Source organism: Leucopleurus acutus, assembly GCF_964270905.1.
Source record: "Leucopleurus acutus genome assembly, chromosome: 2".
In the NCBI taxonomy this organism is placed as follows: Eukaryota; Metazoa; Chordata; class Mammalia; order Artiodactyla; family Delphinidae; genus Leucopleurus; species Leucopleurus acutus.
Window position 1 is genome coordinate 76,744,568 of NC_139143.1, and position 11,227 is coordinate 76,755,794.

Below are 11,227 nucleotides of genomic sequence, written 5' to 3' on the forward strand. Positions count from 1 at the left end.
AGAACCTACAACCAAGATTACTCTACCGGCAAGGATCCCACTCAGATTTGATGGAGAAATCAAAAGCTTTACAGACAAGCAAAAGCTAAGAGAATTCAATACCACCAAACCAGCTCTACAACAAATGCTAAAGGAACTTCTCTAAGTGGGAAACACAGGAGAAAAGGACCTACAACAAACCCATAACAATTAAGAAAATGGTAATAGGAACATACATATCAATAATTACCTTAAACGTGAATGGATTAAATGTTCTGAGCAAAAGACACAGGCTCGCTAAATGGACACAAAAACAAGACCTATATATATGCTGTCTACAAGAGACCCACTTCAGACCTAGGGACACATACAGACTGAAAGTGAGGGGATAGAAAAAAGATATTCCATGCAATGGAAATCAAAAGAAAGCTGGAGTATCAATACTCATAGCAGATAAAAATAGGTTTTAAAATAAAGAATGTTACAAGAGACAAGGAAGGACGCTACATAATGATCAAGGGATCAATCCAAGAAGAAGATGTAACAATTATAAATACATATGCACCCAACATAGGAGCACCTCAATACATAAGGCAATTGCTAACAGCTATAAAAGAGGAAATCAACAGTAACACAATAATAGTGGGGGACTTTAACACCTCACTTACACCAATGGACAGATCATCCAAAATGAAAATAAATAAGGAAACAGAAGCTTTAAATGACACAATAGACCAGATATATTTAATTGATATTTATAGGACATTCCATTCAAAACCAGCAGATTATACTTTCTTCTCAAGTGCTCATGGAACATTCTCCAGGATAGATCACATCTTGGGTCACATATCAAGCCTCAGTAAATTTAAGAAAATTGAAATCATATCAGCATCTTTTCTGACCACAATGCTATGAGAATAGAAGTGGATTACAGGGAAAAAAACGTAAACAACACAAGCACATGGAGGTTAAACAATACGTTACTAAATAACCAAGAGATGACTGAAGAAATCAAAGAGGAAATAAAAAAATACCTAGAGAGAAATGACAATGAAAACATGACAATCCAAAACCTATGGGATGCAGCAAAAACAGTTCTAAGAGGGAAGTTTATAGCTATAAAAGCCTACCTCAAGAAAAAAGAAACACCTTAAATAAACAATCTAACCTTACACCTAAAGGAACTAGAGAAAGAAGAACAAACAAAACCCAAAGTTAGCAAAAGGAAAGAAATCATAAAGATCAGAGCAGAAACAAATGAAATAGAAACAAAGAAAACAATAGTAAAGATCAATAAAATAAAAGCTGATTCTTTGAGAAGATAAACAAAACTAATAAACCATTAGCCAGACTCATCAAGAAAAAGAGAGAGAGGACTTAAATCAATAAAATTAGAAATGAAAAAGGAGAAGTTACAACAGACACGGCAAAAATACAAAACATCCTACGAGACTACTACAAGCAACTCTATGCCAATAAAATGGACAACCTGGAAGAAATGGACAAATTCTTAGAAAGGTATAACCTTCCAAGACTGAACCAGGAAGAAATAGAAAGTATGAACAGAGCAATTACAAGTAATGAAATTGAAACTGTGATTAAAAATTTTCGAACAAACAAAAGTCCAGGACCAGATGGCTTCACAGGTGAATTCTACCAAACATTTAGAGAAGAGCTAACACCAACACTTCTCAAACTCTTCCAAAAAATTGCAGAGGAAGGAACACTCCTAAACTCATTCTATGAGGCCACAATCACCCTGATACCAAAAGCAGAGAAAGATACTACAAAAAAAGAAAATTATAGGTCAATATCACTCATGAATATAGATGGAAAAATCCTCAACAAAATACTAGCAAACAGAATCCAGCAACACATTAAAAGGATCATACACCAGAATCAAGTGGGATTTATCCCAGGGATGCAAGGATTTTTCAATATACGCAAATCAATCAGCGTGATACACCATATTAACAAATTGAAGAATAAAAACCATATGATCGGGAGAGAGGGGGAAGATGGCGGAAGAGTAAGACGCGGAGATCACCTTCCTCCCCACACATACATCAGAAATACATCTACATGTGGAACAGCTCCTACGGAACCCCTACTGAATGCTGGCAGAAGACCTCAGACCTCCCAAAAGGCAAGAAACTCCCCCACGTACTTGGGTAGGGCAAAAGAAAAAACAGAGACAAAATAATACGGATGGGACCTGCACCAGTGGGAGGGAGCTGTGAAGGAGGAAAGTTTCCACACACTAGGAAGCCCCTTCACTGGTGGAGACCCGGGTGGCGGAGGGGGGAAGCTTCGGGGCCGCGGAGGAGAGCACAGCCACAGGGGTGCGGAGGGCAAAGCGGAGAGATTCCTGCATAGAGGATTGGTGCCGACCAACACTCACCAGCCCGAGAGGCTTGTCTGCTCACCCGCCAGGGTGGCGGGGGCTGGCAGCTGAGGCTCTGGCTTCGGTCGGATCGCAGGGAGAGGACTGGTGGCGTGAACATAGCCGGAAGGGGTTAGCGCACCACTGCTAGCCGGGAGGGAGTCCGGGGAAAAGTCTAGACCTGCCGAAGAGGCAAGAGACCTTTTCTTCCCTCTTTGATTCCTGGTGCATGAGGAGAGGGGATTAAGAGCGTTGCTTAAAGGAGCTCCAGAGACGGGCACGAGGCGCGGCTATCAGCGTGGACCACAGAGACAGACATGAGATGTTAAGGCTGCTGCTGCCACCACCAAGAAGCCTGTGTGTGAGCACAGGTCACTATCCACACCTCCCCTTCCAGGGAGCCTGTGCAGTCTGCCACTGCCAGGGTCCCGGGAGCCAGGGACAACTTCCCTGGGAGAATGCATGGGGCGCCTCCGGTTGTTGCAATGTCCCACTGGCTTCCGCCGCCGCAGGCTCAACCCGCATCCGTACCCCTCCCTCCGCCCAGCCTGACTGAGCCAGAGCCCCCGAATCAGCGGCTCCTTTAACCCCGTCCTCTCTGAGCGAAGAACAGACGCCCTCAGGCGACCTACACACAGAGGCAGGGCCAAATCCAAAGCTGAGCCCCAGGAGCTGTGCGAACAAAGAAGAGGAAGGGAAATGTCTCCCAGCAGCCTCAGGAGCAGCGGATTAAATCTCCACAATCAACTTGATGTACCCTGCATCGGTGGAATACCTGAATAGACAACGAATCATCCCAAATTGAGGAGGAGGACTTTGAGAGCAAGATTTACTATTTTTTCACCTTTTCCTCTTTCTGTGAGTGTGTATGTGTATGCATCTGTGTGAGATTTTGTCTGTACAGCTTTGCTTTCACCATTTGTCCTAGGGTTCTGTCCATTCATTTTTTTGTTTGTTTTCTTTTACTTAAAATTTTTTTTCTTAATAATTATTTTCTATTTTAATAACTGTATTTTATTTTATCTTACTTTATTTTATCCTCTTTCTTTCTTTCTTTCTTTCTTTCTTTCTTTCTTTCTTTCTTTCTTTCTCTCTACTTTTTCTCCCTTTTATTCTGAGCCATGTGGATGAAAGGCTCTTGGTGCTGCAGCCAGGAGTCAGTGCTGTGCCTCTGAGGTGGGAGAGGCAACTTCAGGACACTGGTCCACAAGAGACCTCCCAGCTCCACGTAATATCAAATGGTGAAAAGAGATCTCCATCTCACCACCAACACGCAGCCTCACTCAAAGACCAGCAAGCTACAGTCCTGGAAACCTATGCCAAACAACTAGCAAAAGAGGAACACAACCCCACCCATTAGTGGAGTAGCTGCCAAAAATCAAAATAAGTCCACAGACACTCCAAAACACACCACCAGACGTGGACCTGCCCACCAGAAAGACAAGATCCAGCCTGATCCACCAGAACACAGGCACTAGTCCCCTCCACCAGGAAACCTACACACTCACTGAACAAAATTTAGCCACTGGGGACAGACACCAAAAACAATGGGAACTACGAACATGCAGCCTGCGAAAAGGAGAACCCAAACACAGTAAGATAAGCAAAATGAGAAGACAGAAAAACACACAGCAGATGAAGGAGCAAGATAAAAACCCACCAGACCTAACACATTAAGAGGAAATAGGCAGTCTACCTGAAAAAGAATTCAGAATAATGATAGTAAAGATGATCCAAAATCTTGGAAATAGAATAGAGAAAATCCAAGAAACATTTAACAAGGACCTAGAAAAACTAAAGATGAAACAAGCAATGATGAACAACACAATAAATGAAATTAAAAATACTCTAGAAGGGAACAACAGCAGAATAACTGAGGCAGAAGAACGGATAAGTGACCTGGAAGATAAAATAGTGGAAACAACTACTGCAGAGCAGAATAAAGAAAAAAGAATGAAAGGAACTGAGGACAGTCTCAGAGACCTCTGGGACAACATTAAACACACCAACATTCGAATTATTGGGGTTCCAGAAGAAGAAGAGAAAAATAAAGGGACTGAGAAAATATTTGAAGAGATTATAGTTGAAAACTTCCCTAATATGGGAAAGGAAATAGTTAATCAAGTCCAGAAAGCACAGAGAGTCCCATACGGATAAATCCAAGGAGAAACATACCAAGACACATATTAATCAAACTGTCAAAAATTAAATACAAAGAAAACATATTAAAAGCAGCAAGGGAAAAACAACAAATAACACACAAGGGAATCCCCATAAGGTTAACAGCTGATCTTTCAGCAGAAACTCTGCAAGCCAGAAGGAACTGACAGGACATATTTAAAGTGATGAAGGAGAAAAACCTACAACCAAGATTACTCTACCCAGCAAGGATCTCATTCAGATTTGATGGAGAAATTAAAATCTTTACAGACAAGCAAAAGCTGAGAGAGTTCAGCACCACCAAACCAGCTTTACAACAAATGCTAAAGGAACTTCTCTTGGCAAGAAACACAAGAGAAGGAAAAGACATACAATAACAAACCCAAAACAATTAAGAAAATGGGAATAGGAACATACATATCAATAATTACCTTAAATGTAAATAGATTAAATGCTCCCACCAAAAGACACAGACTGGCTGAATGGATACAAAAACAAGACCCATATGTATTCTGTCTACAAGAGACCCACTTCAGACCTAGGGACACGTACAGGCTGAACCTGAGGGGATAGAAAAAGATATTCCATGCAAATGGAAACCAAATGAAAGCTGGAGTAACAATTCTCATATCAGACAAAATAGACTTTCAAATAAAGACTATTAGAAGAGACAAAGAAGGACACTACATAATGATCAAGGGATTGATCCAAGAAGAAGATATAACAATTGTAAATATTTATGCACCCAACATAGGAACACCTCAATACATAAGGCAAATACTAACAGCCATAAAAGGGGAAATCAACAGTAACACATTCATATTAGGGGACTTTAACACCCCACTTTCACCAATGGACAGACCATCCAAAATGAAAATAAATAAGGAAACAGAAGCTATAAATGATACATTAAACAAGATAGTCCTAATTGATATTTATAGGACATTCCATCCAAAAACAACAGAATACACATTTTTCTCAAGTGCTCATGGAACATTCTCCAGGATAGATCATATCTTGGGTCACAAAACAAGCCTTGGTAAATTGAGGAAAATTGAAATTGTATCAAGCATCTTTTCCGACCACAACACTATGAGACTAGATATCAATTACAGGAAAAGATCTGTAAAATATACAAACACATGGAGGCTAAACAATACACTACTTAATAACGAAGTGATCACTGAAGAAATCAAAGAGGTAATCAAAAAATACCTAGAAACAAATGACAATGGAGACATGACGACCCAAAACCTATGGGATGCAGAAAAAGCAGTTCTAACAAGGAATTTTATAGCAGTACAATCCTACCTTAAGAAACAGGAAACATCTCGAATAAACAACTTAAACTTGCACCTAAATCAATTAGAGAAAGAAGAACAAAATAACCCCAAAGTTAGCAGAAGGAAAGAAATCATAGAGATCAGATCAGAAATAAATGAAAAAGAAATGAAGGAAATGATAGCAAAGATCAATACAACTAAAAGCTGGTACTTTGAGAAGATAAACAAAATTCATAAACCAATAGTCAGACTCATCAAAAAAAAAAGAGAAATGACTCAAATCAATAGAATTAGAAATGAAAAAGGAGAAGTAACAACTGACACTGCAGAAATACAAAAGATCATGAGATATTACTACCAGCAACTCTATGCCAATGAAATGGACAACCTGGAAGAAAAGGACAAATTCTTAGAAATGCACAACCTGCCAAGAGTGAATCAGGAAGAAATAGAAAATATGAACAGACCAATCACAAACACTGAAATTGAAACTGTGATTAAATATCTTCCAACAGGGTCTTCCCTGGTGGCGCAGTGGTTGAGAGTCCACCTGCCGATGCAGGGTACATGGGTTCGTGCCCCAGTCCAGGAGGATCCCACATGCCATGGAGCGGCTGGGCCCGTAAGCCATGGCCGCTGAGCCTGCACGTCCAGAGCCTGTGCTCCACAACGGGAGAGGCCACAAGAGTGAGAGGTCTGCATTAAAAAAAAAAAAAAGAAAAAATCTTCCAACAAACAAAAGCCCAGGACCAGATGGCTTCACAGGCGAATTCTATCAAAAATTTAGAGACGAGCTAACACCTATCCTTCTCAAACTCTTCCAAAGTATAGCAGTGAGAGGAACACTCCCAAACTCATTCTACGAGGCCACCATCACTGTGATACCAAAACCAGACAAGGATGTCACAAAGAAAGAAAACTACAGGCTAATATCACTGATGAGCATAGATGCAAAAATCCTCAACAAAATACAAGCAAACAGAATCCAACAACACGTTAAAAGGATCATACAACATAATCAAGTGGGATTTATTCCAGGAATGCAAGGAATCTTCAATATGCGCAAATCAATCAATGTGATACACCATATTAACAAATTGAAGGAGAAAAACCATATGGTCATCTCAATAGATGCAGAGAAAGCTTTTGACAAAATTCAACACCCATTTATGATAAAAACCCTCCAGAAAGTAGGCATAAAGGGAACTTTCCTCAACATAATAAAGGCCATATATGACAAACCCACAGCCAACATCGTCTTCAATGGTGGAAAACTGAAACCATATCCACTAAGATCAGGAACAAGACAAGGTTGTTCACTCTCACCACTCTTATCCAACATAGTTTTGGAAGTTTTAGCCACAGCAATCAGAGAAGAAAAGGAAATAAAAGGAATCCAAATCGGAAAAGAAGTAAAGCTGTCACTGTTTGCAGATGACATGATACTATACATAGAGAATCCTAAAGATGCTACCAGAAAACTACTAGAGCTATTCAATGAATTTGGTAAAGTAGCAGGAAACGAAACTAATGCACAGAAATCTCTGGCAGTCCTGTACACTAATGATGAAAAATCTGAAAGTGATATCAAGAAAACACTCCCATTTACCATTGCAACAAACGGAATAAAATATCTAGGAATAAATCTACCTAAGGAAATAAAAGATCTGTATGCAGAAAATTATAAGACACTGATGAAAGAAATTAAAGATGATACCAATAGATGGAGAGATATACCATGTTCTTGGATTGGAAGAATCAACATTGTGAAAATGACTCTAATACGCAAAGCAATCTACAGATTTAATGCAATCCCTTTCAAACTACCACTGGCATTTTTCACAGAAATAGAACAAAAAGTTCACAATTTGTATGGAAACACAAAAGACCCTGAATAGCTAAAGCAATCTTGAAAACGAAAAATGGAGCTGGAGGAATCAGGCTCCCTGACTTCAGACTATTCTACAAAGCTACAGTAATCAAGACAGTATGGTACTGGTACAAAAACAGAAAGATAGATCAATGGAACAGGATAGAAAGCCCAGAGATAAACCCATACACATATGGTCACCTTATCTTTGATAAAGGAGGCAGGAATGTACAGTGGAGAAAGGACAGCCTCTTCAATAAGTGGTGCTGGGAAAACTGGACAGGTACATTTAAAAGTATGAGATTAGATCACTCCCTAACACCATACACAAAAATAAGCTCAAAATGGATTAAAGACCTAAATGTAAGGCCAGAAACTATCAAACTCTTAGAGGAAAACATAGGCAGAACAGTCTATGACATAAATCACAGCAAGATCCTTTCTGACCCACCTCCTAGAGTAATGGAAATAACAACAAAAATAAACAAATGGGATGTAATGAAACTTCAAAGCTTTTGCACAGCAAAGGAAACCATAAACAAGACCAAAGGACAACCCTCAGAATGGGAGAAAATATTTGTAAATGAAGCAACTGACAAAGGGTTAATCTCCAAAATTTACAAGCTGCTCATGCAGCTCAATAACAAAAAAACAAACAACCCAATCCAAAAATGGGCAGAAGACCTAAATAGACATTTCTCCGAAGAAGATATACAGACTGCCAACAAACACACGAAGGAATGCTCAACATCATTAATCATTAGAGAAATGCAAATCAAAACTACAGTGAGATATCATCTCATACCAGTCAGAATGGCCATATCATCAAAAACTCTAGAAACAATAAATGCTGGAGAGGGTGTGGAGAAAAGGGAACACTCTTGCACTGCTGGTGGGAGCGTGAGTTGGTATAGCCACTATGGAGAACAGTATGGATGTTTCTTAAAAAACTACACATAGAACTACCATCTGACCCAACAATCCCACTACTGGGCATATACCCTGAGAAAACCGTAATTCAAAAAGAGTCATGTACCAAAAATGTTCATTGCAGCACTTTCTACAATAGCCAGGAGATGAAAACAACCTAAGTGTCCATCATCAGATGAATAGATAAAGAAGATTTGGCACTTATATACAATGGAATATTACTCAGCCATAAGAAGAAATGAAAGTGAGCTATTTGTACTGAGGTGGATGGACCTAGAGTCTGTCATACAGAGTGAAGTAAGTCAGAAAGTGAAAGACAAATACTGTATGCTAACACATATATATGGAATTTAAGGAAAAAAATGTCATGAAGGACCTAGGGGTAAGATGGGAATAAAGACACAGTCCTACTAGAGAATGGACTTGAGGATATGGGGAGGGGGAAGGGTAAGCTGTGACAAAGTGAGAGAGTGGCATGGACAAATATACACTACCAAACGTAAAATAGATAGCTAGTGGGAAGCAGCCGCATAACACAGGGAGATCAGCTCAGTGCTTTGTGACCACCTAGAGGGGTGGGATAGGGAAGGTGGGAGGGAAGGAGATGCAAGAGGGAAGAGATATGGGAACAAATGTATATGTATAACTGATTCACTTTGTTATAAAGCAGAAACTAACACACCATTGTAAAGCAATTATACTTCAATAAAGATGTAAAAAAAACCCCACAAAACCATATGATCATCTCAATCGATGCAGAAAAAGCTTTTGACAAAATTTAACACTGATTTATGATAAAAACTCTCCAGAAGGTGGGCATAGAGGGAACCTACCTCAACATAATAAAAGGCATATACGACAAACCCACAGCAAACATCATTCTCAATGGTGAAAAACTGGAAGTGTTTCCTCTAAGATCAGGAACAGGACAAGGGTGTCCACTCTCACCACTGTTATTCAACATAGTTTTGGAAGTCTTAGCCATGGCAATCAGAGATGAAAAAGAAATAAAAGGAATACAAATTGGAAAAGAAGAAATAAAACTGTCACTCTTTGCAGATGTCATGATACTATACATAGAGAATCCTAAAGATGCCACCAGAAAATTACTAGAGATAATCAATGAATTTGGTAAATTAGCAGGATACAAAATTAATGCACATAAATCTCTTGCATTCCTCTACACTAACAATGAAAGATCAGAAAGAGAAATTAAGGAAACACTCCCATTTACCATTGCAACAAAAAGAATAAAATATCTAGGAATAAACCTACTTAAGGAGACAAAAGACCTGTATGCAGAAAAGTATAAGACAGTGATGAAAGAAATTAAAAATCATACCAACAGATGGAGAAATATACCATGTTCTTGGATTGGAAGAATCAATATTGTGAAAATGACTATACTACCCAAAGCAATCTGCAGATTCACTGCAATCCCTATCAAATTATCGATGGCAGTTTTTATGGAAGTAGAACAAAAAATCTTAAAATTTGTATGGAGACACAAAAGACCCCGAATAGCTAAAGCAGTCATGAGGGAAAAAAACGGAGCTGGAGGAATCAGACTTCCTGACTTCAGACTATATTACAAAGGTACAGTAGTCAAGACAATATGGTAGTGGCACAAAAAGAGGAATGTAGATCAATGGAACAGGATAGAAAGCCTAGAGATGAACCCATGTACTTATGTCAAGTAATCTATGACAAAGGAGCCAAGGATATTCAATGGAGAAAATATAGTCTCTTCAATAAGTGGTGTTAGGAAAACTGGACAGCTACATGTAAAAGAATGAAATTAGAACACTCCCTAACACCATACACAAAGATAAACTCAAAATGGATTAAAGACCTAAATGTAAGGCCAGACACTATCAAACTCTTAGGGGAAAACATAGGCAGAACACTCTATGACATACATCACAGCAAGATCCTTTTTGACACACCTGCTAGAGAAATGGAAATAAAAACAAAAATAAACAAATGGGATGTAATGAAATTTCAAAGCTTTTGCACAACAAAGGAAACCATAAACAAGACGAAAAGACAACCCTGAGAATGAGAGAAAATATTTGCAAATGAAGTAACTGACAAAGGATTAATCTCCCAAATATATAAACAGCTCATGCAGCTCAATATTAAAAAAACAAACAACCCAATCCAAAAATGGGCAGAAGACATAAGTAGACAGTTTTCCAAAGGAGACATACAGATGGCCAAGAAGCACATGAAAAGCTGCTCAACATCACTAATTATTAGAGAAATGCAAATCAAAAGTATAATGAGGTACCACCTCACACCATTTAGAATGGGCATCATCAGAAAATCTACAAACTAAAAATACTGGAGAGGGTGTGGAGAAAAGTTAGCCCTCTTGCACTGTTGGTGGGAATGTAAATTGATACAGCCACTAGGGAGAACAGTATGGAAGTTCCTTAAAAAACCAAAAATAAAAATAGAATTACCATATGACCCAGCAATCCCAGTACTGGGCATATACCCAGAAAAAACCATAATTCAGAAAGACACAAGCACCCCTATGTTCATAGCAGCACTATTTACAATAGCCAGGTCATGGAAACAACCTAAATGCCCATTGATGGACAAATGGATAAAGAAGAT